This window comes from Saccopteryx leptura, chromosome 7 (genome assembly GCF_036850995.1).
Source record: "Saccopteryx leptura isolate mSacLep1 chromosome 7, mSacLep1_pri_phased_curated, whole genome shotgun sequence".
In the NCBI taxonomy this organism is placed as follows: domain Eukaryota; kingdom Metazoa; phylum Chordata; class Mammalia; order Chiroptera; family Emballonuridae; genus Saccopteryx; species Saccopteryx leptura.
The window spans coordinates 17,264,911-17,291,152 of NC_089509.1; the positions used below are offsets into that span (position 1 = coordinate 17,264,911).

Sequence of the window (26,242 nt, forward strand, 5' to 3'; positions counted from 1 at the left end):
CTTTCTGTTTATCTGACTGTGTAGCCTAGGTACCTCACATAAGTAAAATCATGCAGTATTTGTCCTTTTGTCTCTGGCTTTAATTTAGCATGTCTTCAGGGTACATCCGTGTCGTAGCATGTGACAATGTTCTTCGGTGTTAAAGCTAAGGAATTTTCCATCACATATTGTTGGAATAAATGTCACATATTGTTTATCCATTTAGGCAGGGTGCAGATGGACGTTTAGGGTACTTTCACCTTTTGGTTATTGTAAATAATGCTTCTGGCGTCTAGGAGGTTGATGTGCAACTATGTTTCAGTCCTTTGGGATACACATACCCAGAAGTGGAATTGCTGGAACCCATATCCTTTTGACACAAGAAAACAGTTATGCCCTTTTATATGATTATGTGTGACCAGGCAAATACTTACATGCCAAAGTAATAAACCTAGGTCACTTTGTGAGGAGTGAGCCAATGGGATGTTAGTAGTCGATTTTCAGACTTGGTTTGCTGGAGGAATGGAGGACTGTGTCCATCCCTTATGGGACTCCACAAATGGTGTGTTGAACATATAAATAAAGGTAGGAGTGTAATTAACAGGATATAGTTCTAGTGCCGCAGAAGTTAACCTACTTCCTCCTCTTGTTCTTCCAGGTTGTTTCCCAAGTGTTTGTATAATGTAGTAAGTAGTAAAAATCCTGGACTCCGAAAGCAGATTACCTGGGCTCAAACTCTAGCTCCTCCAGGGATCAGGTGGGCAGATTAGCTCTTCTTTGCTTTGCCTCCTCATCCCCATTTTGCCATGGGTTTAAGAAAATAACACTACTTCAAACATGTAAATCACCAGAACAATGCCTGGCACATAGTAGGTGCCTGGTAAATGTTGTGGTGTGGTTTATTTATTTACTTTTTTCAGAGACAGTCAGAGAGAGGGATAGATAGGGACAGACAGACAGGAACGAAGAGAGATGAGAAGCATTAATTATCAGTTTTTCATTGCGACACCTTAGTTGTTCATTGATTGCTTTCTCGTATGTGCCTTGACCATGGGGCTACAGCAGACCAAGTGACCCCTTGCTCGAGCCAGCAACCTTGGGTCCAAGCTGGTGAGCTTTTGCTCAAACCAGATGAGCCTGCACTCAAGCTGATGACCTTGGTGTCTCGAACCTGGGTCCTCCGCATCCTAGTCCGATGCTCTATCCACTACGCCACCGCCTGATCAGGCGTGGTGTGATTTTTATTAGCAGTAGTCATTTTCATCTGATTGGCATTTTTTTTTGAGTAAGAGAGTAAGGAGAGAGATTAAAAGCATCAACTTGAAGTTGTGTCACTTTAGTTGTTTATTGATTACTTCTCATACGTGCTTTGACCAGGGGGCACCAGCCAAGCCAGTGACGCCTTGCTTAAGCCAGCGACCTTGAGCTTTTCAAGCCAGTGACCTTTGGGCTGAAGCCAGTGACCATAGGATCATTTCAATGATCATACGTTCAAGCCTGTGACCCCCTCATTCAAGCTGTTGAGCCCACACTCAAGACAGATGAGCCCACGCTCAAGCCTGCAATTTTGGGGTTTTGAACCTGGGACCTCAGTTTCCCAGGTCAATGCTCTATCCACTGGTCCACCACCAATCAGGGAGATTGGCAATACTTTTTTTAAAGTAACCATAAAATATAGATAATAGAAACTTTGGTGAGAGTGTAGAGTATATGGGCGTTCTTATACCTTGCTAGTGGACAGTATAAATTAGTATATGTTTTCTGAAAATGTGGGAATATTACTATGTCAAAAGCCTAACAAGTCTCTTATGTAACCTGGTAATTCCTTTGTTCTAAAGAAATACCTGAAATTGCAAATATAGGAGTGAAAGACAGTATTGTTGTTATTTTTTAATATAGAAAAATTGGGTGAAAAATGCCTAATACTGTGGGATTATTTAAGTAAAACATGGTATATATGCACAGTGGAGTACTGTTTAGCTTTTCCACTGTGATCAAAATATATCTAATATTCTTATGGGGAAGTGTTAAAAATGTGATAAGATATAAAAGCAGGCTATAAAAAAGCACGTGTAATATTTTGTCGTGTGTGTGTGTGTGTGTGTGTGTGTGTGTGTGTGTGTGTGTGTAATATACCAAAATCTTACCAGTAAATATGTGCAGGTGCTGGGATGATAAATGATTTAAAATATTTCTGATTATTTATTTGGCACTGAGTAAATTTTTGGCATCCAGCAAATATTATGTTTCTATTAGAGAAAAAAGCAGTAACTTCACCTGGAAAAAGAAGATTCTTGTTGGTTATGTGGAATTTTAAGGCAACCCAGAGAGTGGGCCTGTCTTACTTACCAAGGGTTCCCTGCACCCGCGGATTGGCTGAGCTTGTGCCCAGGCGGTGGGGCACTTGTCCTACCAGCCGTCTGCCCAGCCAGACTCCAGGGTCCCAGCTTGAATGTGCGTGTTCTCCCACCAGCTGTGGATGCAGGACAGTCTCCCTCCCTTACATGCTCAAAGTCCTGCTGCTTTCTTAAAGATTTTCTAGCCCTTGGCTGGATCTCGGTTTCAAGTTTTGTTAAGTGTCTCTGTCATGCCTAATGCAGACATTTATGTCCTTGTAGTTTTGTGCATAAAATTTGAAAAGGGTAAAAATAAACTTGCTTGCTGTTCAAAATCAACCCTAAGCAATAGATCTTCCCTGGATGCGGGTGCCAGATGGTGTTGCACCTCCTACTGGGTTAATGAATAGGCATTTGCTGAAAACCTTGAGTTGCTCTTGAATCATTCAGTTCACCTTAAACACGAAACTGTGCCCTGTGGCAATTTGCATTTGTTTCTCTTCCTTTCCCCCTTTTGATTTTAGGAAGGAGGAAGAGGTGACACCATCTCTCTGGGATAATTTCCTGTGGGTTGAATTTGTTTTATTGCTATGGTTGTATCGATACAACCCCTGAAGTAAGCATATGTTGTGCCAACTTCTGGGAAAAGGAAATTTCTTCTCAGAGCTGTCTCTAGTGGTAGCTTTAAAATAAAGTTCGACTTCTGCCTGGGGTGGAATAGGATGTGTGTAGGGATTAGTGTGATGTTCTGCAGGATTCTGGGTTGCTCATTCTTGCTGCAACCCTGAGCAGTAACAAGAGGCAGATAGAAGAATATTACGTCCATTCCCCTAATGTTGCCCAACAGCTTTAAGGTAAGGTGTCTGGGTGCTGTGCAGTAATAATAAATATTTGAATCAATCTAATCAATTTATCTCAGAGGCTGAAATAAACGATGGTGGTGGTGGTGTGTGTGTGTGTGTGTAGAATCCAAGGATTTTGGTCCTGCCAACATAAATTCTTTCTCTCTCCCAGGTGTAGGTCCCTTGCCCTACAGATGGAGAATATGTTTTGCTCTAATCATTTAAACGGGTCCTGAAATCCTGCCTCCTTCACCAGTCCTGTCTAGAGGTGGGAATGTTCCTTAATTCTGCCCTCACTGGGGAAGGCCCCAGTGGATTATCTTCTGGGAGCATTTATGCCACTCCTTGACATTGGTATTTTGTGCTTCAGATGCCCACGTGGCCACAAGAACTTCACCTCAGGAAGTAAGTAAAGAGTTGAAGTTAGGAGCTGCTTTTACCAAAGTTGAGGCATCTTTTCTCCGTGTTCCGAGTGGGTTGGTTGCTCAGGCTCTTAAGGTCCAGGAGTATTTTGATCAGTGGCTATGGCTGTGAAGGTCACTTATCTATTTTATATTTATCGTCTTTGATCTCCAGTATCCCCAGAGCACAGTTAGCATCAGTGGCATACATAACGGAGTTTGTTAACCTCTGGGACTAAAACACTGTTTGTAATATTTCTGCCAACAATCTGGCTGCCTTTGGGTTCCCAAATCAGTGTGGTTCATGTCTCCCCACCCGAACGGGTGGCTTGAATCTGAATGAGCAGATACTGTACTGTAATTGAGTCCTTTTTAGTCTTCAACAAATATAATAACCCTCAACATTTTTAAACTTGGCTTAGAAAGTGTTTTAAATATGAATTTCCTGTTTTGGAGAAGGCTTTCTCTTTTCAAAGTTTCTAAAATAGTATTTTGATTTCTGTCTGGGCATTGTGTGTAACAATCCTTACTTTATTATCCACTTATGTTAGATTATAATTTTCTAGAAGTTACTCTAGAAATTAGAGGGGAGGACGATCCAAACATTTTAATCATGGAGTCAGAAATGTCTCACAATACCCTATTCTTACCTCCAAAATGGGTGTAGCATGTTTTATAATTTATATATGTAGTTTCTTAGTCTCTGTTTCCTTCACTCGCAGTGAGCTCCTTGTAGAATACATTTTCTTTAGCCTCATTCATTGTTGAGTTCCTACTGCCTACCCACTGCATTAAGTGAATCCCATTCTAACGTTTGCCCGGAGCCTTTTGTTGTATTTGATAAGTGAGAGGGTGTGTGTGTCTGTTTCTGTCTGTCTGTCTGCGTGTGTGTCTTCTGGGCTGGATGATCTCCTTTTCTGACTTGGTTTTATTTGTGTAGCTTGTGTTAAGGAGCAGCTTTTATTTTGTGCTCGCAAAACCCCTGAGTTAGTTCTGAGAGGACTGGAGAGTCTAGGCTTTGCTGTGCCTGCAACTGGCTTGAGTTATCCAGCAAGTCACTTCATCTACCTGGGCATCCAGCTGAATGGTCTTGAAGGCCCATTTTCTAAGATGCTGTGAGTTTAAGTATAAGAATGACTTGCTTGATTTGGGAGGAATTCCAGGGTAGACAGTTAAGATGATTCTCATGGAATTAATAATAACTTTTTCTGTTTGTCATTCGAGGGAACTCCCCTTCAGCTCCTGTTTAGTACTCTGGACATGTTCTTTGATAGTCTGTGAATTTTCTCTTTGCTTTATATTGTTCTTTAAGCTTTTGTTAGACATTTGTTTAGTCCCTGTGCTAAGGTTTATGCAGTTAGCAGAAGTGGAAACTTTCTGTGAGCATAGAATTTGTCTAGATTGGCTTTGTGCTTGGGAACTATGACCCATGACCTATGTTTGGTATTTGAAAGAATATGTTTTATCTTTAAAAAGAGAAGATGGTAGGCTGCTTCTGGTGCTCAGTAGCATGGGATACGTGTGTATAATGTTAGTTTCTTCTTCAGTACTTAAGTTTAAAAAATCTACATAGAATCAAAGGGAACTTCTTTAAACATTGTTTAATGTATATATGTAGTTTTAAAAAATCAATATAGGATGTTTTCAAAGCAAAAAGATCATTTCAAAAATATGACAGCTCAGATTTCATAGTCCACTAGCTAATTGTTTTTCTATTCCATGCAAACTTGTTTCTCTATTAAGTGCAACTCCTAATAAATGATAGTGTCAAGGATCTTTAGCTCCTTTGAAGGCTGTGTCTCCTACCTCCACAGACTAAGTAAGGTGTAATAGTTTACGGAGAATACTTGTGTTTATTGAATTTACAAGGAGAGTACCTTAAGTCTTAGGCTTTGCCTTTGAATTTTAAATGACTTACTCATAGGATAGCGGAGTTAATTCAACAGTTTGATGCATTAGTTCACCAGTGTTTATTGCTTTCTTACTGTGCCAGGTCCTGAGATGCATGCATTGGAGAGCAGTGGGGGTGGGAGTCAGGGATATTAAGGTGAGTGAGCCATTATTGCCGACAAGAACCCAGAAGGCATATATATCACAATAAACTTTGATTCATTTTTAAAAAGACCTCCATGCCCTGAGGAGTTGAGACATTTTCACATGTGAACTTGGCTGTGATGTTGAGGAATTTTTTAGGTCAGGAAGAGCCTTCCAGGCAGAGGGACAGTAATAGCCTTGGTGAAGTAATGCTAGACTCGTTCCAGAATGTGTGAATAATTTACATGGTGACTATTGGTGACAAATTCTCTTCCAGAGGTAGATTGGGACACTGATTGGCTAAAAGGAAAGCTTGTGTTTCCAGGTGGGTCTCGCACCTACAATCTGAGGTTTGGGATGAAAGCGAGGTTTTGGGACTTCTGATTTAACTCGCTCCCCTTTGGAGATGAGGATGATGATGTCTGCTATCACTGGGCAGAGGAGGAAAAGGCAGGTATGAAGGGATGGCTCCTTGGTCAGTAGTTATCTTGTTCCATGTGGAAAAGAAATTCTTGGTACTCAGATAACATGTGCAGCTGCTTTAACAGGAACCCAGAACAATAGTGACTTAAACAAGATCGAGTGTATTTTCTTTTATGTTAAAGTCAGCTAGAATGGCATTTCTGTTCTGCTGAAGTCTCAGGGGCTCAGGCTTTTCTCATCTGGTCACTGTGCCATCTCCAGTGTTGGAGTCTCCTTTGTATGGCCCAGGTAAGGGAGGGAAATGGATGACAGGAGGAGGGGTGTAGGAAGATGACTACCCAGAATTGTACGTGGGCAGAATTGGGTCTCATTGCCGCCTCCTGCAGGAGACGCTGGTACTCCGCTCCACTTCCGATTCTGTGGGAGAGGGCGGCTGGCTTTGGGGCCCAGCAGCAGTCTAACAGCCCTATTTGGACTTTGTCATCTGTGGTGGAAACTTTGGTAATGGGAAATGAATGGTTCTTTAAACACTAAAGAATGAAGAAGGGTAGCCACAGCCTACTTTCTCCAAGTTCTTTTCACTGAAGAATAAAACGTTATTATCTCTGTCTGCCTCTTCAGAGCCTCTGAGCCTATTAGCCACCTCAAGGTCCCCCCCCCCCCGGAGGGCCCCGTCATGAGCAGTACACACTCACTGCCAGACGTGCACCGTGCCTGATCTCAGTGTCTGCCCAGCTCGCAACATTGCCCACATTCTGACCGGCATTCTTCATACTGCCAGGCAAGTGGCAGGAGTGCCCAGGAAGTCTGCTGGAGGACACTTTTAGCTCATGAGTCCCACTGCATGTGAGGCTGGGCTTTCTTGGACCATCTGGACTCCCTCCCAGGTGGTGAGTTAATAAGACCTCTTGGGTATTTCAGTGTAAAGCCGCCTGTGCAGCCGGAGTTCTGCTGGGGTGGGTGAGCGCAGTGACCCCCCTGGCCATACTTCTAATAGCAGCTGCTCCCAAACCTGCCGCGTGATCCCCAACACATGGAGGAGGGGTTGGTTACATCTGAGTGTTTCTGCCGTCCACCAGAGTCGAACAACTGAAGCAGGGTCTCAGGGCGGTGCCCAGGAATGGATCTTTGTGGAACACTTCCTCCGTGTGGGTTTGATGGTGGGCCAGGTTTGGGAACCACTGCTGGGTAACCCTTCTCTTAACCTCCTACAGTTCTCTCTTGGTAACGGTACTGCACGTTCCTTCCTCTGAGGGATTTATGTCACAGCTCAGCTTGTAAATGTTAGGCACTGGGCTGTTTCTGACACTCAGTAAGTATGAAAGACAAAAGTTTATTTTCAAATGTCTGGTATTTGTGTGAAGCTCCCTGCCTCCTCTAAAATATATTCTTATGGCATCTTAAGTTGTCTTAAAACATTTTGGTTAACAGAAGGTAAAAATTAGCACACCAGGCAGTGTTGTGTGTATCATTTCAAAGAAATTAAATACTTTCATGTCTTCCAAAATGGGTGATAGATTTTGAAGTAAACATTAAACTCCATTCTGGAGTTTTTATGCTAAGCCAGTGCTTCTTACAGAAATCTTTTGCACGTAATTTGATTAGATTCTAAGAGTACCGAATTCCCGTCCTTTCTCAGACGCATGTCTTCGCCTCTTGTCCTCCAGCTCCTGGAAGGGCAGGGCGTTTTCCCGCGCCCGGACAGCACTCAGGGGCTGCTGTATGTCAGGAGACAGATCTTGCAGAATGGGTCTTGAGTCTCGAGGAAGTCAAGGCAGAGTGGGAAAAGCTGTGGGACCAGCTGTTGACTGAGAGCCACCTTTTCTTTTGTGTGACCCGTGTACTGTCCGGTTGTTCTCTGACAATATTGGCTGCAGCTGTATCTGTTTGCTGGCTTGATTTCTTCTCTCGAAAAAACAGTAGCCTATGCTTTGTTCTTCCATTCACTCGGTGGGGATGGAGAATTAAGGTTCTGTTTGGAAAAACATGATTTTTACACTGTTCTGCATGTTGCTCCAACAACTCTCTGATGTCGGCATTCTGTGATTTCCCTCAACTGTTTAACGCCAATATCCATTCTGTGGCCCTGTTCCTCTAGTCACCCAGGATTTTCCTCGTAGGGTTGACCTGGAATCTTTTGCTTTTTCTCCTCTACCCTTGTTATTTGAACCTCCAGCTTTGGGAAGGAGACCCAGGATTCATTTGCATGGGAAATGACTGTGCATACTGGCTCAGCTCCCCTGCTTACCGGTCCTGTGGGTGTTTGCCGGGAGCAGGTCTCATTGGGTACCGACTCGGTGCTCTGCTGGTGGAAGTGAAGCTGGTGGCGGGATTGACCGTGGTCCTTGCACACAAGGAACTTGAGTGGTCTTACAAAAATAACACCTCATGTGCAGCTGTACACTTGAAGCCACTGTCTAGCAGTATGTTTCTGGAATACCTAAGGAACTATTTTCCTTCTGTTTCTTCTTGGAAATGAAGGTCAGCTTCTTTGAAATCAAGAATCGATCACGTAGTCCTTTGCAGATAGCATTGTTTTTTATTTGGATAATGATATTGTAGCTGACTCTCCCATCACCCAGTATAGGCTGAGAGAAATATGTGGATGGCTGACCATGGTAAGGATACTGCTAATGTCATGCTTGAGGGGTTTCAACAGGTTTCTGTCAGGAATCTAGCCGTCAGCCTGAATGCTTCAGACAGAGCTGTTTGAGGTTCCTGACTTCGTCCTTACTGTGAGTTCTTCTGGAAATTCCCCTTGTCTCTCAGGGATGCTCCACTTGCAGGGACATGGCTGTTCATGGGCCAGGCATTGCACCAGTTACGGTGCCGCCATTCTCTCTTTTTTTCTATTTAGCTACTCTTTGTCCTTCACTGCTCTAAAGGTGATCAGAAGAAGTCAGTCTGGCATAGGTCAAGTGTCTTGGTGTCACCTCTTATCCATCAGGCTTTCTGCACTTCCTCACTGACTCAAGGACTCGCTGAGCGCTTACTGTGGCTGCGGTTCCCTCTCTCATCTCCAGGGATGCCGGGGTGTGCAAAGCAGGCGAGTGCTCTGTTCTCGTGGGGCTGTGCCTTGGTAAAGAAAACAAATAGGGTAATTTCAGATAGTCATATATGCCTGTGAAGGGAAGGGAAAATTAAAGGGGAACATGCATTTTATAAAATGATGAGGGACAGCCCGATTCCCTACATTGGAATTGAGTGGAATGAGGAGTCAGCAGCCATGGAAGAAATTCCCAGGCAGAGGAGAAAGCGTGCCCAAAGGCCTTGTAAGGTGAGGATGAAACTGGCACTTTCTTATGTGTGTGTGCGGGGGAGAGTGGGATGAAATAAGGCTGGTAAGGTAGCAGAAGGCCAGATCGGAATAGTCCACACGTAACCTGAGACAGGAGTTTTGAATTTCCCTGCAGTGTAATGGGAAGTCACTGGTACAAAGAGGACAGACCATGTAAGTGGCTTGACGTTTCCATCAGTGTTGACATTCTGGGTTACCTGTGCACCTGTGGACAGTAGAGATCCAATGGCCAGGTTACAGATTTTTCCTGCTTTCCTAGAAATAGCATTCCATGCTGTCTTCATTGCCTTAATAGATTGATCCCAAGCAATCAAGGTCTTTATCAGCCACAGTGAACCTGTGGTGCATGATGGTCCTGACTTGTGGAGGTGTTGTGGTAGGAAAGTTCAGGCCCCTCTGCCTGCCCCATCTGTTCCTGTGTTAATGCTCCTTCTTGCTCTCGTTGGTGCAGTGAGAGGAAAGGGGAAATGAATAAAGTGTGCCTAGCGCAAATCATGGTTATCCATGTGCCCGTGCAGTGGCTCTTTTTCTATTCCCTCCTCTCTCTCTTTGCCTTTTCTATTTGGGGCTGTGCCTAGAATTTTCTATCTCCTTTACTGTTCCTATAAATTATTACCAGGGCTCATAAAGACTTAAAGGTCATGTGTTATAGAGCATAATAAAATGCACATCCATGGTCCCTAAGTTAAGACAGTGCCTGGATTTTTCTATAAACTACTTTGGATTTCAAACACAAATGAAAAAAAAGAAATTTACACTTCAGTTTTGGGGGGCTTATTTGTTGTTTTTATTTGTTCAACTACTTAAAAATTTTTTTAAACTTACTGATTTATTAATAGAAAGTACCACCAATTTGTTGTTCCACTTATTTAATAATGTAAAAATAGGTCCAGAGGCAGTGGGAGTCTAAAGATGTTTCTTTTGGGAACACCCAAGAGGGGGTTGTCTGCTCACTGAGAATGTGGAGTAGGGTGTGGAATATTGTAATCCTCTCTTATGCTTTGGTCATAATAAGCAAATCATTTTTCTCTGTCTCTTCTATTTGAAGGGTCTCTTCCTTTTCATATTCTCTTGTATTAGTGAACCAGCATCTAAGAGAAAAGATAAGATTATGGGAAAGGAGGGGAGGAGAATACACAGTCAGACGCCCCTCCGAGCCTCAGGCAGCCTCTTGGAAAAGAGTCACCGTCTCCTGCCACACCTAGTCCACCTATGACAACTCCCATCAGAGTGAAGTAGTTTTTATGATTAGTCTTTGGCTCTTTTTTCTCCTTTCACCTTCAGGGTGGCCCATGCTTGTCAGGTCCCCTCAGGGGGTGTTATTGTGGAATGAAGTAACAGCTGCACATGCTAATGAGGAAACAGTGGTTTTCTAAGGTGGCATGGTGGCTGCCAGGTACCACCTTCTTTATCTGCCTGGCACTGATCATGAGACCATGCTCCCCATACCAAGCGCTTGCTGTTGCCTTTCATTATTATTATTATTATTATTACTGTGAGAACAATGACTACCCATTGTTCCAGACGCAGCTAATTACTACTCAGGCTCAAAGTACTCCATTCTAGTATAGTTTGCTGTTTATAATACAAGCTGCCTCCGTTTGGTATGGTTGCTAAGATAATTATTTTCCTTTCTGTGATTATTAATTCAATAGTTGATTGATCCTAATGAATACATGCAACTCATTTTATATCATCATCATCATTATTATTATTGAATATACATTTAAAATTTTTCTATTTATTGATTTTATTGAGAGAGGAAGGGAGAAAGAGAGAGACAGGAACATCAAATCCATTCCTCCATGTGCCCCAACTGGGGATTGAACTGACAACCTGTGTTCTTTGGGAAGATGCTCTAACCAGTCGAGCTCTGGCCAAGACATTATTGAATATTTTTGAAACCACCTGACCCAAGATCTTGGACTTGCCAGTAACTCCTAACTCTGTTTGTTCCTTTTCTCTGCCATCCCCTGCCTCCTGCCCTAGTAACCACTAGCCAGAATTTTGTTAATTGTTCATGTGTGCAGCCACTTACCATGTGCCTGGCCCAGGGCTCAGCACCTTCCTGGACGGGGTGCCTCCGGCTGCCGGCCTCTAGAGCCCAGCTCCCCCGCTCCCCTTTTTTTTCCTTAGAGAGAGAGAGACAGACAAACAGGAAGGGAGAGAGATGGGAAGAAACATCTCATAGTTATGGCACCTTAGTTATTCATTGATTGCTTTCTCATGTGCCTTGATGGGTGGGCTTCAGCTGAACCAGTGACCCCTTGCTCAAGCCAGTGACCTTGGGCTTCAAGTCAGCGACCTTTGGGCTGAAGCTAGTGTCCATGGGGTCATGTCTATGATTCCATGCCCAAATTGGTGAGCCCGTGCTCAAGCTGGATGAGCCTGTGCTCAAGCTGGCGACCTTGGTGTTCCAAACCTGGTTCCTCAGCGTCCTAGGCTGACGCTCTATCCACTGTATCACCTCTGGGCCAGGCTTACTTTTTCTTTTATGTATGCAGGTAAGTGGGCACTTTGGGAATATCTTTAGGGACCTCCCTACTTGTGAGATTAGCAAAATTTCAGCATCATTTTATCCAGGATCTTTTGCAGTCAAATTTAATCCTATAAGGCCCAGTGTCTTAATTTATAGCAATTACTTTGTAATACTCTCTTTGTATCTTGAAAGCAAGTCATAGATAATATAACTGACCAGCACACACAATTTCAAAAACAAAAAATAATGCAATTTTCTATTTAATATCAAGAGAAAGAAAGGAATGTATAATCAGATAGGTATTTCATTGCCTAAATTCTTAGGTCTGACCATAGCAAGAGGACAAAACGAAGTAGTCACATCTGGTGAAATCACCTACACATGTCACAACTCCAAGCACAGGGTTGATTTATAGTCCAGAAGTGGCTTTGTCATAGTGATACAGATTTTCAAAAGTATTTAATATCTTGAGGTCAAAGTTCAGGACAAAACAAAGTATATTTTGGCTCATTGTACGTGATAGATACATTGTGGGAAAATTCAGAATATGTTAAAGCTGTTTGAAAAGTAGTTTGTCTCCCCATATGTGGTCCTGACAGTGAGTCTTAGTCACAAACAGGTCAGACTCCCTGGGGTGCTGATTTAAGATGAGACCTTTACTATTGCTGGTTCTGCAGGCATCCCTTGGACTCTGGAATTTACATTTTTAATGAGCACCCCAGGTTCTTCTGATGTGATGAGTGGGTCCCAGGACAACCTCTGAGATACACAATTTGAAACTCGGTTATTATATACTTTGAGTGCTTTCTAAAGGGAATTCTAGAAATAGGAGCACCTAGAGCCTACTTATGTTAATATTTGCTAAGAATAGTTGGTCTTCCAAGTGAGCTAAGGATCAGTCACAGGAACAATGATCAGAGGTTTGGTCCTGTAAGTCAGTGGTCCCTAACCCCTGGGCTGCGGACCGGTACCGGTCCGTGGGCCATTTGGTACTGATCCGCAGAGAAAGAATAAATAACTTACATTATTTCCGTTTTATTTATATTTAAGTCTGAACGATGTTTTATTTTTTAAAAAGTGACCAGATTCCCTCTGTTACATCCGACTAAGACTCACTCTTGACGCTTGTCTCGGTCACGTGATACATTTATCCATCCCATCCTAAAGGCTAGTCCGTAAAAATATTTTCTGACATTAAACTGGTCCGTGGCCCAAAAAAGGTTGGGGACCACTGTTGTAAGTGACATTTCTGGCTTCATGATTCTTGCATTTAAAAATGCATTTTCAAAAAGGTTAGGTGATGGAGACATTCTAAAACTCTAGAAACACCCAAAGTTTTTTGAGGCACGACCTCATGAGCGGCTGAGTGGTGTTCTGGAAAAGGGCAGGGGCTGGTCTGCTCTCATTATCAGTTTGCTCTTTGCTGCTTGTGACCTTGGGTCCAAGGCACTTTGGGTTTAGTAAACCCCTTCCTTTATTTAAAAAAATGGTGAAAATATATTTTATGACTGCATCAGGGTAGGTTATATTGATTTTTTTCCCTTCTAATTATATACATTAAAAAAAACTTTTTTGCCTGGCGTGCGGGAGTCCCAGGTTCGATTCCCGGCCAGGGCACACAGGAGAAGCACCCATCTGCTTCTCCACCCCTCTCCCTCTCCTTCCTCTCTGTCTCTCTCTTCCCCTCCCTCAGCCAAGGCTCCATTGGAGCAAAGTTGGCCCCGGGCGCTGAGGATGGCTCCGTGGCCTCTGCCTCAGGCGCTAGAATGGCTCTGGATGCAACAGAGTGACGCCCCAGAGGCACAGAGCATCGCCCCCTGGTGGGCATGCCGGGTGGATCCCGGTCGGGTGCATGCGGGAGTCTCTCTGACTGCCTCCCCATTTCCAACTTAAGAAAAATACAAACAAAACAAAACAAAAAAAAACCCCAAAAACTTTTTTTAAATTTAGTGAGAGAAGGGGAGGCAGGGAGCAGACTCTTGTATGCACCCCAACTGGGATCCACCCAGCAAGCACACTAGGGGGTGATGCTCTGCCCACCTGGGGCATTGCTTCATTGCTTAGCCACTAAGCTCTTCTTAGCACCTGAGGTGGAAGTCATGGAGCCATCCTCAGTGCTGAGGCCAACTCACTCCAACTGAGCAATGGTTGCAGGAGGGGAAGAGAGAGAGAGAGAGAGAAGTGAGAGGGGGAGGGGTGGAGAAGCAGATGGGTGCTTCTCCTGTGTGTCCTGACCAGGAATCAAACCCAGAACTTCCACATGCAGGGCTGACACTTTACCACTGAGCCAACCGGGCAGGGCTAAAAAAATTATTTATTGATTAGAGAGAAAGAGACATCAATTTGTTGTTCACTTATTTATAGTACATTCACTGTTTGACTCCTTTGTTTGTTTGTTTAAAGATTTTATTTAGCCTGTCCAGGCAGTGGCACAGTGGATAGAGCGTTGGACTGGGATGCAGAGGACCCAGGTTCGAAACCCCGAGGTCACTGGCTAGAGAATGGGCTCATCTGGCTTGAGCGCTGGCTCACCAGCTTGAGCGCAGGGTTGCTGGTTTGAGTGTGGGATCATAGACATACCCCATGGTCACTGGCTTGAGCCCAAGGTTACTGACTTAAGCAAGGGGTCACTTGCTCTGCTGGAGCCGCCTGGTCAAGGCACATATGAAAAAGCAATCAATGAACAACGAAGGTGCTGCAGTGAAGAATTGATGCTTCTTATCTCTCTCCCTTCCTATTTGTCCCTGTCTGTCCCTGTCTCTGTCTCTCTGTCTCTCTCACTCTCCCTGTCACAAATATATATATATAGTTATTATTTTAGAGAAAGGAGAGAGAGAGAAAGAGGGGCAGGAACGGTAAGCATCAAGTCATAGCAGTTGTTTCTTTTATGTACCTTGACCAGGTAAGCCTGGGGCCTTGAACCAACAACCTCAGTGCTCCAAGTCAACACTTTATCCACTGTGACACCATAGATCAGGCTTATTGGTTGATTCTTGTATGTGCCCTGACCAGGGATCCAACCCACAATATTGGCATATTGGGACAACAGTCTAACCAATTGAGTTACTCGGCTGGGGCCTTTTCTTTCTGACTTTATGAAATGAAAGCATAACTACTTCTTGGTGTTTTGGTTAAGATCAAGTATAAAGAATGAAAGCATCTTCATGGCCTCAAACAGCTAACGGGCCGTAGGCACTCTGTTGTGCCATGCTTCTTGGATAAGTTGGCCTTGCACCTTTCTGAACGTAACATTTTTCTTTCAACTGAAAAATGAGATCGTTACTTTGCAGGTTTGTTGTGGGCATTAGATCTAATATGAGTAAAAACCCTCTAGCGTATTTATTATCTGGCATAAACTGGAGTTGTATGCAGGCCAAGAGGGAGCGTTCCATTGAAGAGCCGGCCTTGGCACAGGCACTTAAAGGGTCAACTTGTGTTTTCACCACTTAATTTTTCTTAATCAATCAGGTTGTTTACATGGACATTCTTTTCCCTCCTAATCTCCATTCTCTTTCATGCCAGCACTCACTTCACATGTCCTTGAGACTCCCACCGTCTGCTGTGTTTGACACTCCTCTTGCCTCTTTGAGAGGGTCTGTGGTCAGGTACTCATCTTTTTAAAGAGCATGAATGGAGATGCATGTGGTCTTCCTATTGTTGGGAGGACTCCTTCACCTCAGTACTAGAAATTCTAATTTCTGCCTGAGTGTCCTTGTTTTTACTCTGTCCTTTTCTTCCCAGGCCAGTGAGGCACTTAAAACTTGGTTACTAGCAAATGGTGTGATGCCCTGAGGTCAAGTGAGGGCCTTGGCTAGCAAGAGCTCTGTGGAGGAGCAGAAGTGCTGATGGAAGTTATGGAGCCAGCTAGTTGGTAGAAAGGAGAGAAGGGAAGATAGAGGGAGAGAGAGGGAGCGGGAGCACAGAAGCCAGGAGAGGGAATGGGAGTGAAGTGCAGGATCCAAGGATGGAGATCTTGATGTCTTTTCTGTTTGTTAACAAAAGAACATCCAGCCTATAGAAAAGTTGTTTTTCCTTTTTTTTTTTTTTTTTGTATGTTTCTGATATGAGAAGCAGGGAAGCAAAAAGACAGACTCTTGCATGCACCCAACCAGGATCCACCCGGCAAGCCCACTAGGAGGCGATGCTCTGCCCAGCTGGGGTGTTGCTCCCTTGCAACTGGAGCCATTCTAGTGCCTGAGGTGGAGGCCATGAAGCCATCCTCAGTGCCCAGGCCAGCTTTGCTCCAGTAGAGCCTTGGCTGTGGGAAAGGAAGAGAGAGACAGAGAGAAAGGAGAAGGGGAGGAGTGTAGAAGCAGATGGGCGCTTCTCCTGTGTGCCCTGACCGGGTATCAAACCCGGGATTTCCACATGCCAGGCAGACGCTCTACCACTGAGCCAGCCGGCCATGGCCCCATAGTAAAGTTTTATTAGAGTTTATTTGAGCCAAAACTTTTAGGACATGCTTGGGAGCAAAATCTCAGTGGCGTGAGAAAAGATTCCAGAGAACGGCAGTTTTGCAGATTATTTTATGCTTTCCAATCAGAGGAAGAGATGCAAGGGGGGTGGTTACATGAAATCCATTGGTGGTAGATGAAGGGGTGGATAAAGCAAAGTGGGGAGATAACTAGGGTTGCATAAAAAGCAAAATGGAGAGAAACTTTTTTATTGGTGGGTACAAGATAGTTCATGTTTAACATTTACGGTACCTTGTGATGGTGTATGAGCAACAGTATATCATGAGGGGCTCTGGTGGTCTTGTGCTCTGGTGCCCCAGTCGGGAAAAAAGTTTCTCTGACATTTCAAAGGTATGTAATCCTAGATGCACCAGCACACTGAGACGGCTCACTAAGGTCTCAAAGAAGCAGTAGGCCTATCGAGTGATGACCACCGTGACCTGCTTAGTTAGAAATGTTCATGTCCAGACCATCCTGCGTGTTTGCTTTCACTGAGTTGTGAGTCCTGCCATGTGCCGCTTTCCCAGCCCCCAACCCCCGTAGCTTGCAGCTTTAATGTGTGGCCTTTAAGCTGTCACATGTTGAAACCTAGGAAATCACTATTCCTCAAAACCAAAGAGACTGACTAAAATAACACTTTGAAAAATAATTGATACTGCCCCTGTACTGTAAAACGAGGTAGCAGCGTGTGAGCAAGTATTTGTTGAGCTCCCGGTCGGAGCCGGGCACTGGGTGCTGAGGTCGAGCCCTAGCCTTGGTGAGCGCACACTCTGGGAAGGGCGTCAGCCAGGGAAGGGGCTCAGCTCTGCCAGAGTGTTCTGAGAAAGGCCTTAGGGCAGGATGAAAGTGGTGACTGAGGGCTGCTTTCTCCAGGTAGGCTGACGACTAAACATTTGAGGTGAGGCCTTGTAGGGAAGAGGACAGGCATGCACATAGATATGGAAGATTACTCACAGTGGAAGGGGCAGCAAATATGAAGGCCCTGAATTGGGGACAAGCCAGGGCACATTACAGGAGAGGACGGTGTGCATGCTAGTGTCAACAAAAGCTTGCTGCCACCAATCTAACGCCCACAAGAAGTTTCCCCAACCCCTAGTCTGGGGTGTGGAAAAAGAAGAAAGTATATTCAGGTGAACAGTCTGCAAACACTGGAACCCACAGTCTCCAGTGGAAACCCAAAATACCCTCCCCCAGGACAAAGGAGGAGTTTGCATATATGACAAAGAGCCTGTCCTGGTCCTTGTATGGTCAATTTTTATGTAAATGAGGAATCTTGATTACATAGTTCTGATTGGTTCAAGGAGCACTGTCCTGATTGGTCAGCATCGTGAGTTCTGATTAGTCAGTCTAAATGGAAATGAGGATACGGCTTCACTGTTCCCAGAAGCCGAGGAAGGTCTCAGGCTGTTGGTTGTAAATGGGATTCCAGGAACTCCTTTATAAGAGTGAACTCAGATGGCAGGAACTCAGGGCAGGCGGTTTGCAGCTCAGTCTGTGGCTTTCCATGATACACAGTGTGTGTGAGAGGCCTCTGCCAGCAATGGCTGCTGGACTCTGGTTAGGAATTTGAGCCCAGTTAACCACAAGAGTCCTTAACACCAGGTGGATTCTTTGTCAGAGTTCACACTAGTAAATAAGGGACAGAGAGGTTGAGGACTAGGCAGTGGCCAGATCTAGTAGCTCATGGTCAGATGTGGGGTTTGACTGTAGCTGGAAGCCCCTGATAGTTAATTCCTGGGAGTGACATCTGATGTCCACGTTAGAAAGGTGACCACCTGCCCTGTGGAGGGTGAAGGCTGGTTGGCAGTGAGGGTGACACTGCAAGAGGACTAGCTGAGAACTGCTTGCCAGCCTCTGGGTGGGAGGGAAGGGTACTTTGGATTGGGGTTGAAGTAGTGGAGATGGTGAAAAATTGTCAAATTTGGGATAAATACTGGAGACAGAGCTTATAGAATTACGGATGGATTCAGTATGAAAGGTGGGAGGGCGCGAAGAGAATGTGCATGTGAAGGCTGTGGGTTTGTGTGGGCACTGGGTGGACGCAGTGCTGGGTCCCGAGCTGGTGCGTGCTCCGTTTGGGCTGCTAATCTGGGGATACTTCCTAAACATTCCACTGGGGTGACCGAGTTGCACTGTGATATTTGGACTTGCTGCTGCTTGTGTGAGGTTCGAGGCTAGGTGTACGATTTTAAGATCATGGGCCAGGGTGCTTTCACAGAGAGAAGAGGGCAAGGGCAGAGTTTGGGAGTGTCGCAGCCTGGGCACTTCTGGTAGAGCAGTCCCCTGGGGAATCGCTGCAGTGTCCTGAAGGCAGGTCAGTGAAAAGGGACAGTTCTATAAATAGAAATCCCTACAGAGACAAGGGAAGACCAGCTGTATGGCATACCCTGAGAAAGAATAGTGATTAAGAGGTGCTTTAAAGTGTGACATTCTGCCCCTTGATTCTAGGAAAGCCACCTGAAGAGGCTGTTTCTAATTGAGCAATGTGGCCCGTTAGAAACTTACATTGTCTTATGTTTGTGTTAGGGATTATTGGCTTTGTGAGCAAAGCCTTTTGACATTTGTGGATGGAATGTACTTGTTATTATTAAGTAGAATTGTCTGAAATGAATGTCAGTTCTTTTTTTCCCCCTAAGCTTTGCTTGACGAATTACCACAAATTTTAGAAACTTGTGACAGGCAAGAGGAAAGAGAGAAGGGTGATTTCTGAAACTTCTGATGGCCACCTACTGCTGAATTTTGGAATTTTTCACATCTTGTTGGGGAGGAGGGGTATCGTCTTTTAGATATGAAGGACCCCCTGGGTGCTGCTGGAAATCACTGGGATGGGGCAGCTCCTCCCTCTCGCCCAGGCTTTCCGATTGGTATCACACATTTGGGAGATAGAAGGTGTATTGGTGTCCTATTGCCAGTGTAACAAATTACCACATTCTGTGTCTTAAAACAAGGCAAATTTATTATCTTACAGTTCCGGATGTTGGAAGTCTGAAGCGGGTCTGTATGTAGTAGGCTGACTAATGCTTTCCAAAGACTTCAGGTTCTAACTCCTAAACCCTGTAAATACTATCTGATATGGTATTATTTGGCCGGTGTGAGTAAATGAAGCATTTTGAGGTGGGGATACTGTCCAAGCTTTTCAAGATGGACCCTAAATGCCATTACAGATATCATAGCAGAGAGGCAGAGGACGATGACACAGAGACAGAGAGAAGTAAGTAGACAGTGTGACCATGGGGCAGAGATTGGAGCGATGGAGCCACCAGCCAGCAAGCAATGGTTGCAGCTACCAGAAGCTGAAAGAGCAAGGGAAGATTGTCCCCTCAGTCCCCTGGTAGCAGGGGCTATGGGACTATGAAAGAATAAATTTCCCATTGTTTGTAGCCATTGAGTGTGTAGTAATTTATTACAACAGCAGTAAGGAACTAATACAAGAACCTCACTGGACTAAAATCAAATGTTGCCAGGGCTGCAGCTTTATTTATTTAGAGGCTCCATGGGTGAAGGGTAATTTGCCTTTTTTACCTTCTAGGAGCAGTCTACAGGCCTTACCTCATGCCCCCTTCCACCTTCAAAGCCAGTCTTTCTTGACACTTTTTAGGCATTGACTCTTGTGCCTCTGTCATCCACATGTGAGGACTCTTATAATTATATTGGACCTACCTGGATAATCTAGTATAATCTCTTTTTTTTCTTTATAATTTTTTTTAACTCATTTTAGAGAGGAGAGAGAGAGAAGAGGGAGAGGAGCAGGAAGCATCAAATCCCGTATGTGCCTTGATTAGGCAAGCCCAGGGTTTCGAACCGGCAACCTCAGCATTCCAGATCAACACTTTATCCACTGCGCCACCACAGGTCAGGCAATCTAGTGTGATCTTAAAATCATCAGATTAGCTATTTAGTTTCATGGACAACTTTAACTCCCCTTTGCCTTGTAAGGCAGCATATTCATAGGTTCTGAGAATTAGGACTGGGACATTTTTGGAGGCCCTTATTCTGCCTACCACGGGGTGGGGGGAGGTAATTTTTATGCAATAGTGTATAAGGTGAAGAAACAGGTCTTGCTGGGAGACCTACTTTGCCCTCTTATGTTTCCATGGCATGGATACCCTCTTCCCACTACATGAGGCAGCCAGACTTGCATGTTTTAGCCCCCAGATCAGCTTTTATTCATAGCAAACTCTGTGATGATACTAATAGGTTAAAAGAAAACTGTTGCTTACCATAGATACTGAGCATTTATGTAGGATGGGCCCAAATGTGATTTTAAGAGCCTAGCTGTGAATCATGACCTCGGCAAGCTCTGCCTTCCTGGGAATCTTGTGCACAGCTATCATTGAGGTCAGACACCAGGCTGCACGATACATATTGTCTGTACTCTGTCATCTGCTGTTTCCTGCCTGCTCCAGGATCACCTCACTCAGGAGGTTGGTGCCTGCAGACTTGGAGAATGACTTTCTACAGCTCAGGGACACTGTAAGGAGAGGGGTTTGCTTTTGCTCTATAGCCTTACTGGTTTGGGTGTCAAAACTCAGTAAAGGTTCATTAGTCTCAGCTGGACAGTAGCCACATCTTAGCTGAAGGCAGAAAAACTTTGTATTCTATTTCCAAAATATTTCACATCTGTCACTGTTCTAACCCTATCATTAGTTGCTGTGATTCTTGGGAGGCCTGCAGGGGAAGACAGGTGAGGAAGTAGAATCCATAAGGACACAGCAACCCAGCCTTTAGAACCAGAGCTTTCTAAATCTTGGCTGAACTTTTTTTTTCAAAGTGGATCATAGTTTCAAAACTTCAGGCATAGTTTTTACCGTATCCATGTTACTACTTGTACAAGTTACGTAACATACTTGTCTTCCAATTTATTCTAAGTCAGTTCATTTATTTTAATTTGATCTTATCCTAATTAACATCATATTCAGACTTAGGGATTTGGTGGGCTGATGCATGTTAACATAAACTCAACTATTAGAATAAAAAGAGTGTGTATATACTGTGTTCACAGTGCCAATGAACCACACTCAGAAAACAATTGTATTAGATCATGCCGACTTCCCCAGAGCCTCTATGCCCAAGGGGGAGAGTCTCTGGTGAGCAAGTCGTCAGTCAGCTAGACTTCTGTTAGTTAAGAGGGTGTCTGGTTAGCCATTTACAATCATTTCAAGTGGAGTACCTGTCAGCCAGGTAGTGGGCATGCCTTTATTCCCAGCAAGCAGAAGAGTATCTTTACTTACTCTAGTATTTGCAATATAAATAACATAGATATCCAAGGAAAGTGAGAATTTAACAATTTAACACAACATTCTGTTTGGTCTTTCTTGGCTGAGCTTTTTTAAAAACAATTATTTTTATACCATATTCTTTGTTTTAATAAAACTACCTTGTTCTCAGTCTCTGGGGAAAATAAAAGAATAAATAACAAAGAGAATCAGTAGACATTGTTGTGTTCAGCGGTAGCTTTTCAAACTGTCCTGAGAGCAGGGCAGCCTGGTCTCTGCCGTCAGCAGGAAGGAGGCCGTGGGTGTGGACAGACCGAGACCTGCCGGCGCTGCGGGTGCTGCCGGTGCTGCCGGTGCTGCCGGCGCTGCCCGTGCTGCCGGCGCTGCCCGTGCTGCCGGTGCTGCCCGTGCTGCCGGTGCTGTGGGTGCTGCCGGCGCTGCCGGCGCTGCCCGTGCTGTGGGTGCTGCCCGTGCTGCCGGCGCTGCGGGTGCTGCCGGCGCTGCCCGTGCTGCCGGCGCTGCCGGTGCTGCCGGCGCTGCCCGTGCTGCCCGTGCTGCCGGCGCTGCCGGTGCTGCCGGCGCTGCCGGCGCTGCCGGCGCTGCCCGTGCTGCCGGCGCTGCGGGTGCTGCTGGCGGTCACCTGCCTTCCTCTCTCCCTCACAGCCTTGCTGGGGTCAGGGGAGTTGTGTATGGGGTTGACTTCTGTTTCCAATAACGTAAAGACACCTTTAAGTGATTAACTGGATTCTTGGGCCTCTTCTGGCTCAGCTTTGAGAGGATGTAAAATCCTAGTTCTCTGGAAATCTGGATCTAGTTTTATATGGAAGATTGTGTGAAGACTTGGGTTTTCCTACTGCTCACGGTCTGTTCTCCTCTGCTCTGTGTCTTCTCCTGTAATACTGCCTTTATTAGTCAGTTGTATCAGACTGTTCTTTTCCAGGGAGCTGGAAGATGTCAGTAAGACCTTGAGACTTGCACATCTTTTGAGTGATGGTGGTAAATGAACCAGCTTGCCTGCTGAGCTCCGCTTGCATAGAATGCTGCTTTGCTGAAGTTGATGCATGTGCAAAATGTTGACTCCTCTTCTCCCTGACATTGAGATACTGTTTTGTTCTTTGGAAGAGCACTGTCTGGACAGGCCTTTTGAATATTTGCATTTTATTTCAGAGTCTTTGTGGCTAACTTGGGTAAAGATATCACTTTCCTAACCCCTTACCTCATTTTCCTAGAGGAAAGAAAGGCAACCAAGAGACAGGCTGGCAGCCAGTGAGGCTGTCGGGCTGAAACTGCCTGTGAGTGAGTAGGTGGCCATCTCGGCTACTCAGCTGTCAGGCTGGCCTTGGAAATGTTTTGTATATCCAGTTAGTGATACTTGCGTGTCTTTTCCTTTAACTCCTGCATTCTGAGATGAAGAAGGTCAGTGTCAGGTGCTCACTCGGGTCCCAGCTGGGCCCTCTACCTATTCCTGGCCAGCTTCCTCCTGTGATCTGATCCACCTCATAAAGGCCAAGAAGGGGGGACTGACTGAGGGGGAGGGTCTTAGACTCTTCAAGAATTAGAGTTGAGGGCACCTGAGCTAACATTTTGTCCAGTATTTTTAGTAAGGCTAGGTACACGGGTGAAAGAACGTGACCCAGGTATCCAGCCAGCTATTGCCTAAGCTAACTCGTTACCTTTGCAGGAGCCTTCTGTCCACCTCGCAGACAGCTAGCATTTTGATAGAGTCAGTGAGGCAAGCAGTGACTTAACGATGAAACCAACACCCTTGATTTCATTTTTAACTTTTTTTTTTACCTATAATTATACATGCAGAAAAGGAGACACGACAAAGTATATATAGGCTGATGGATTTCGCAGAGTGCGCACACTCGCACGCCCACGCAGAAAGCACACGGAGCATTGCCAGCACTTCAGACGCCCCTCGTGCCCTGTTCCGGTCACTGCCCGTACACTACCCCCAGCCAACTCCTAACCTCTTCTAGCACAGATTACTTTGCTTGTTTTTGTGTATTCTATATAAATTAATTTATACAGTGTGTACTATTTTGTGTTTCGCTTCTTTTGGCCAATCCTATGCTTGTGAATTTTATCCATGTTGTGTGTACATTTGTAGAGTCACGATTTTCAACTTTTTTCATCTCGTGGCACACATTAACTAAAATTATGCAGCAAACCAAAAATATTATTATTATTAATTATTGCTGATCTAACAAAAAAATAGGTATAATTTTGATTCATTCACACTGGACAGCTATTGTTGCGTTGGCTGTTGTCATTTTTTCATTTGACAATTTAAGGGAGAAGAGGTCAGTGCCTCTGATTCAAAAGGTACCGCCTGTTTTAAAAATTCCTGCAGCACCCCAGGTGAAAATTGCCATTGTAGACCATTCATTCTCATTGCTATAGGGTATTCCACTGTGTGACTATGCCTCAATTTATTGATCTGTTCTACTATAGGTGAGCATTTGGAGCTATTATGAATAGTACTTCTGGAAGCATTCTAGTATGTGGCTTTTGGTGAACATGGGTCCACATTACAGTTGAGTCTCTATTAGACTTGGGATTTCTGGGCCCTAGGGACTGCATGTGTTCAGCTTTTGAGAGAACTACCAGTTTCCCGGAGTGGTCGTGTCAGCATGTCCTTCTACCAGCAGTGTGTGCGGGCTCCCTCCCACACATACTCAGTACACCAGTATTTCCCGTCTTTGCACCTTGGCCCTTTTGGTGGGTATGTAATAATATTATGTTGTGGTTTTAGTCTTACCTGTTTTATTTGCTTCTGAAAGACTTGGTTATGTGCTTTAGCTGTGCTTGTCATGGACTTTGAAATCGTCACTGCTTTCAGATGATGACCTTAGAAAGGGATTACTATTTTAAGTTTTCAAAGACGCTGTTGTGTTCTTACATACTCCCTCATTATTCAGCTGTCCCTCAAGAGAGATGCATGGGGTGTTGGTGTCTTACACTAAAAAATATTCTGCTCTCACCATGTGTTTGCTTTGTGGCAGGGAGATCAGCAGAAATGGGGAACAAGGTCCAAATCCAGCCAATTTAATTTGGGCTAGCTGAATTTACTAGCAGCAAATATGAACATGTGTAGTTCTGTACGGGGGAGCCGACAGGTGAAGGATGGCTACGTCTGAAGCTTGTTCACAGCAAGGTCCCATGAAACCAGACTTGGTGTTCAGGTTTTGAGGGAGAGCCCTGTGGCAATCCCTTGCACTGCCTGGGTAGAGGGATTGCGAGGAAGAAGTAGTAACTCAGGAGTGCTGGACAGCTGGAGTTGTAACCGTCGTGTCACTTAGCACAAGGTCTATCCAGGGTTTTCTCTCAGTCAAGGCAGTTTCATGGTCTAAGAGAACTCCCCTGAAGGTCCTGGAGGAAGATTAGAGCTTGACGGGAGGTAGTGGTGGCGCGGGACGCTGGGAGACCCAGCTCTTAGTAAGCAGCCGTCCTGCTGGGCGCCCACACCCAGCAGAGGAAGGTGATTCATGAAGACAGATTGGGCACTGCTGTTCATGCCGCTACTTTTGCCATTTCCACTCCTTATCTGGGGCCCATCTCAGGTGCTCAGTGAATGAGGCAGGTGGGAGTGGCAGAGGGAGGGCCCTAGGTCTGGAGGTGCAATTCCTGGGCTCAGATTCCAGTGTCCAGTTGAGGGCCACCTGGATAGATTGGAGTCCTAGTCTGTGCACAGCAGGAGTCTTGCTTAGCATAGGGATGCTTTTGCCAGAAAATGAAGTCACTATGGACTTGGCACAGAAGCAACTTTGCCAAGGACAATGGGATATGGCTACTTAGGACTCTAGTGGCTTGTTTTCCCATTAGCTACCCTGTGGATTGTGTGTAGAGGTTGTTGGTATCCCTTCTGGGAGGAGGGAAGTCCCTATAGGTTGGTAGGATGCCTGATTGAGTATACCCAGCATGATAGATAAAAGTTGAATATATGTCTGTTGTTTTGGGATAAGACTTTCAGGACTTTATGCTATTAATGTTATTACAAATGTGACATTATATCAGGCAGGAGGTGATGTGTGTGGCCTGAAAGAGTGTGTGTGTGTGTGTGTGTGTGTGTGTGTGCGCGCGCGCGTGTGCGCATGTGTACGTATTGTGTGGTGTAGCAAGTGTCTCTTTGTCACCAAAAGGGAGCAGAGAAGTCTTTTTGACCATGGATTAAGTGCCTGCCCTGGGCCAAGCCCTTGGACTTTCATGTTCTGTTATCTCGCTCAATCTCATTTGATTCTGCATCCTATCTTTGTGAAACTGAGACTTTCAGGGCTTGATAATTTGCTAGACTAGTTACCTGGAAGAGTGTAGGGAAAAGAAGGTGTGGGTAGCTGAAAACTAAAACAGAGGCCACCCTCAAGAGGAATAGATCATGGAGAGACACTGCAGCGGCCACCTGGGCAGCAATTACCCTCAGCGAGGACAGTCATTGCAGTATGTAACGTAAGAAATATGGTTGCGGTTAAGGCCTTCCCACAATGCCACTGCCATGCACAAAGAAAGTGGGTTTGGTTACTAGGATTTTAGGAGACAGGCTGGGGCCCACCGCTTGCTGTGTGTTTCTGACTGTTGCAGTCAGAAAGAATAGGCTGGGCTCTCTTCTTGCTGAGAAGAGGGCTCGTAGCTCCACCAGGCTACGGAGGGGAGCATGTCATGTCTGTCCTCAGTGCTGAGCACGAAGCTAGGCATTTTGTTGACTGAGGGAAAAAACATGAGATGGAAGGGAAAAATATGGGTTATAACTTTGAAAAAATGTTTTCATGCCTTGCCCCTT

General features: G+C 45.0%; 1 protein-coding gene across 7 annotated transcripts in view; it reads left to right on the top strand.

Moving 5' to 3' along the window:
• MGAT5 (alpha-1,6-mannosylglycoprotein 6-beta-N-acetylglucosaminyltransferase) overlaps positions 1 to 26,242 on the top strand; it is a 374,609-nt gene that overhangs the window by 79,660 nt on the left and 268,707 nt on the right. Inside the window, exon 1 of one of the 7 annotated variants that reach the window (XM_066346318.1) lies at positions 3,544 to 3,562. The exons of the other annotated variants lie outside the window; for them this stretch is intronic. The gene's annotated coding sequence lies outside the window, so the exon portion shown is untranslated. Of the gene's footprint in view, positions 1 to 3,543; positions 3,563 to 26,242 lie in introns of those variants that run through there. 7 annotated transcript variants of the gene reach the window in all.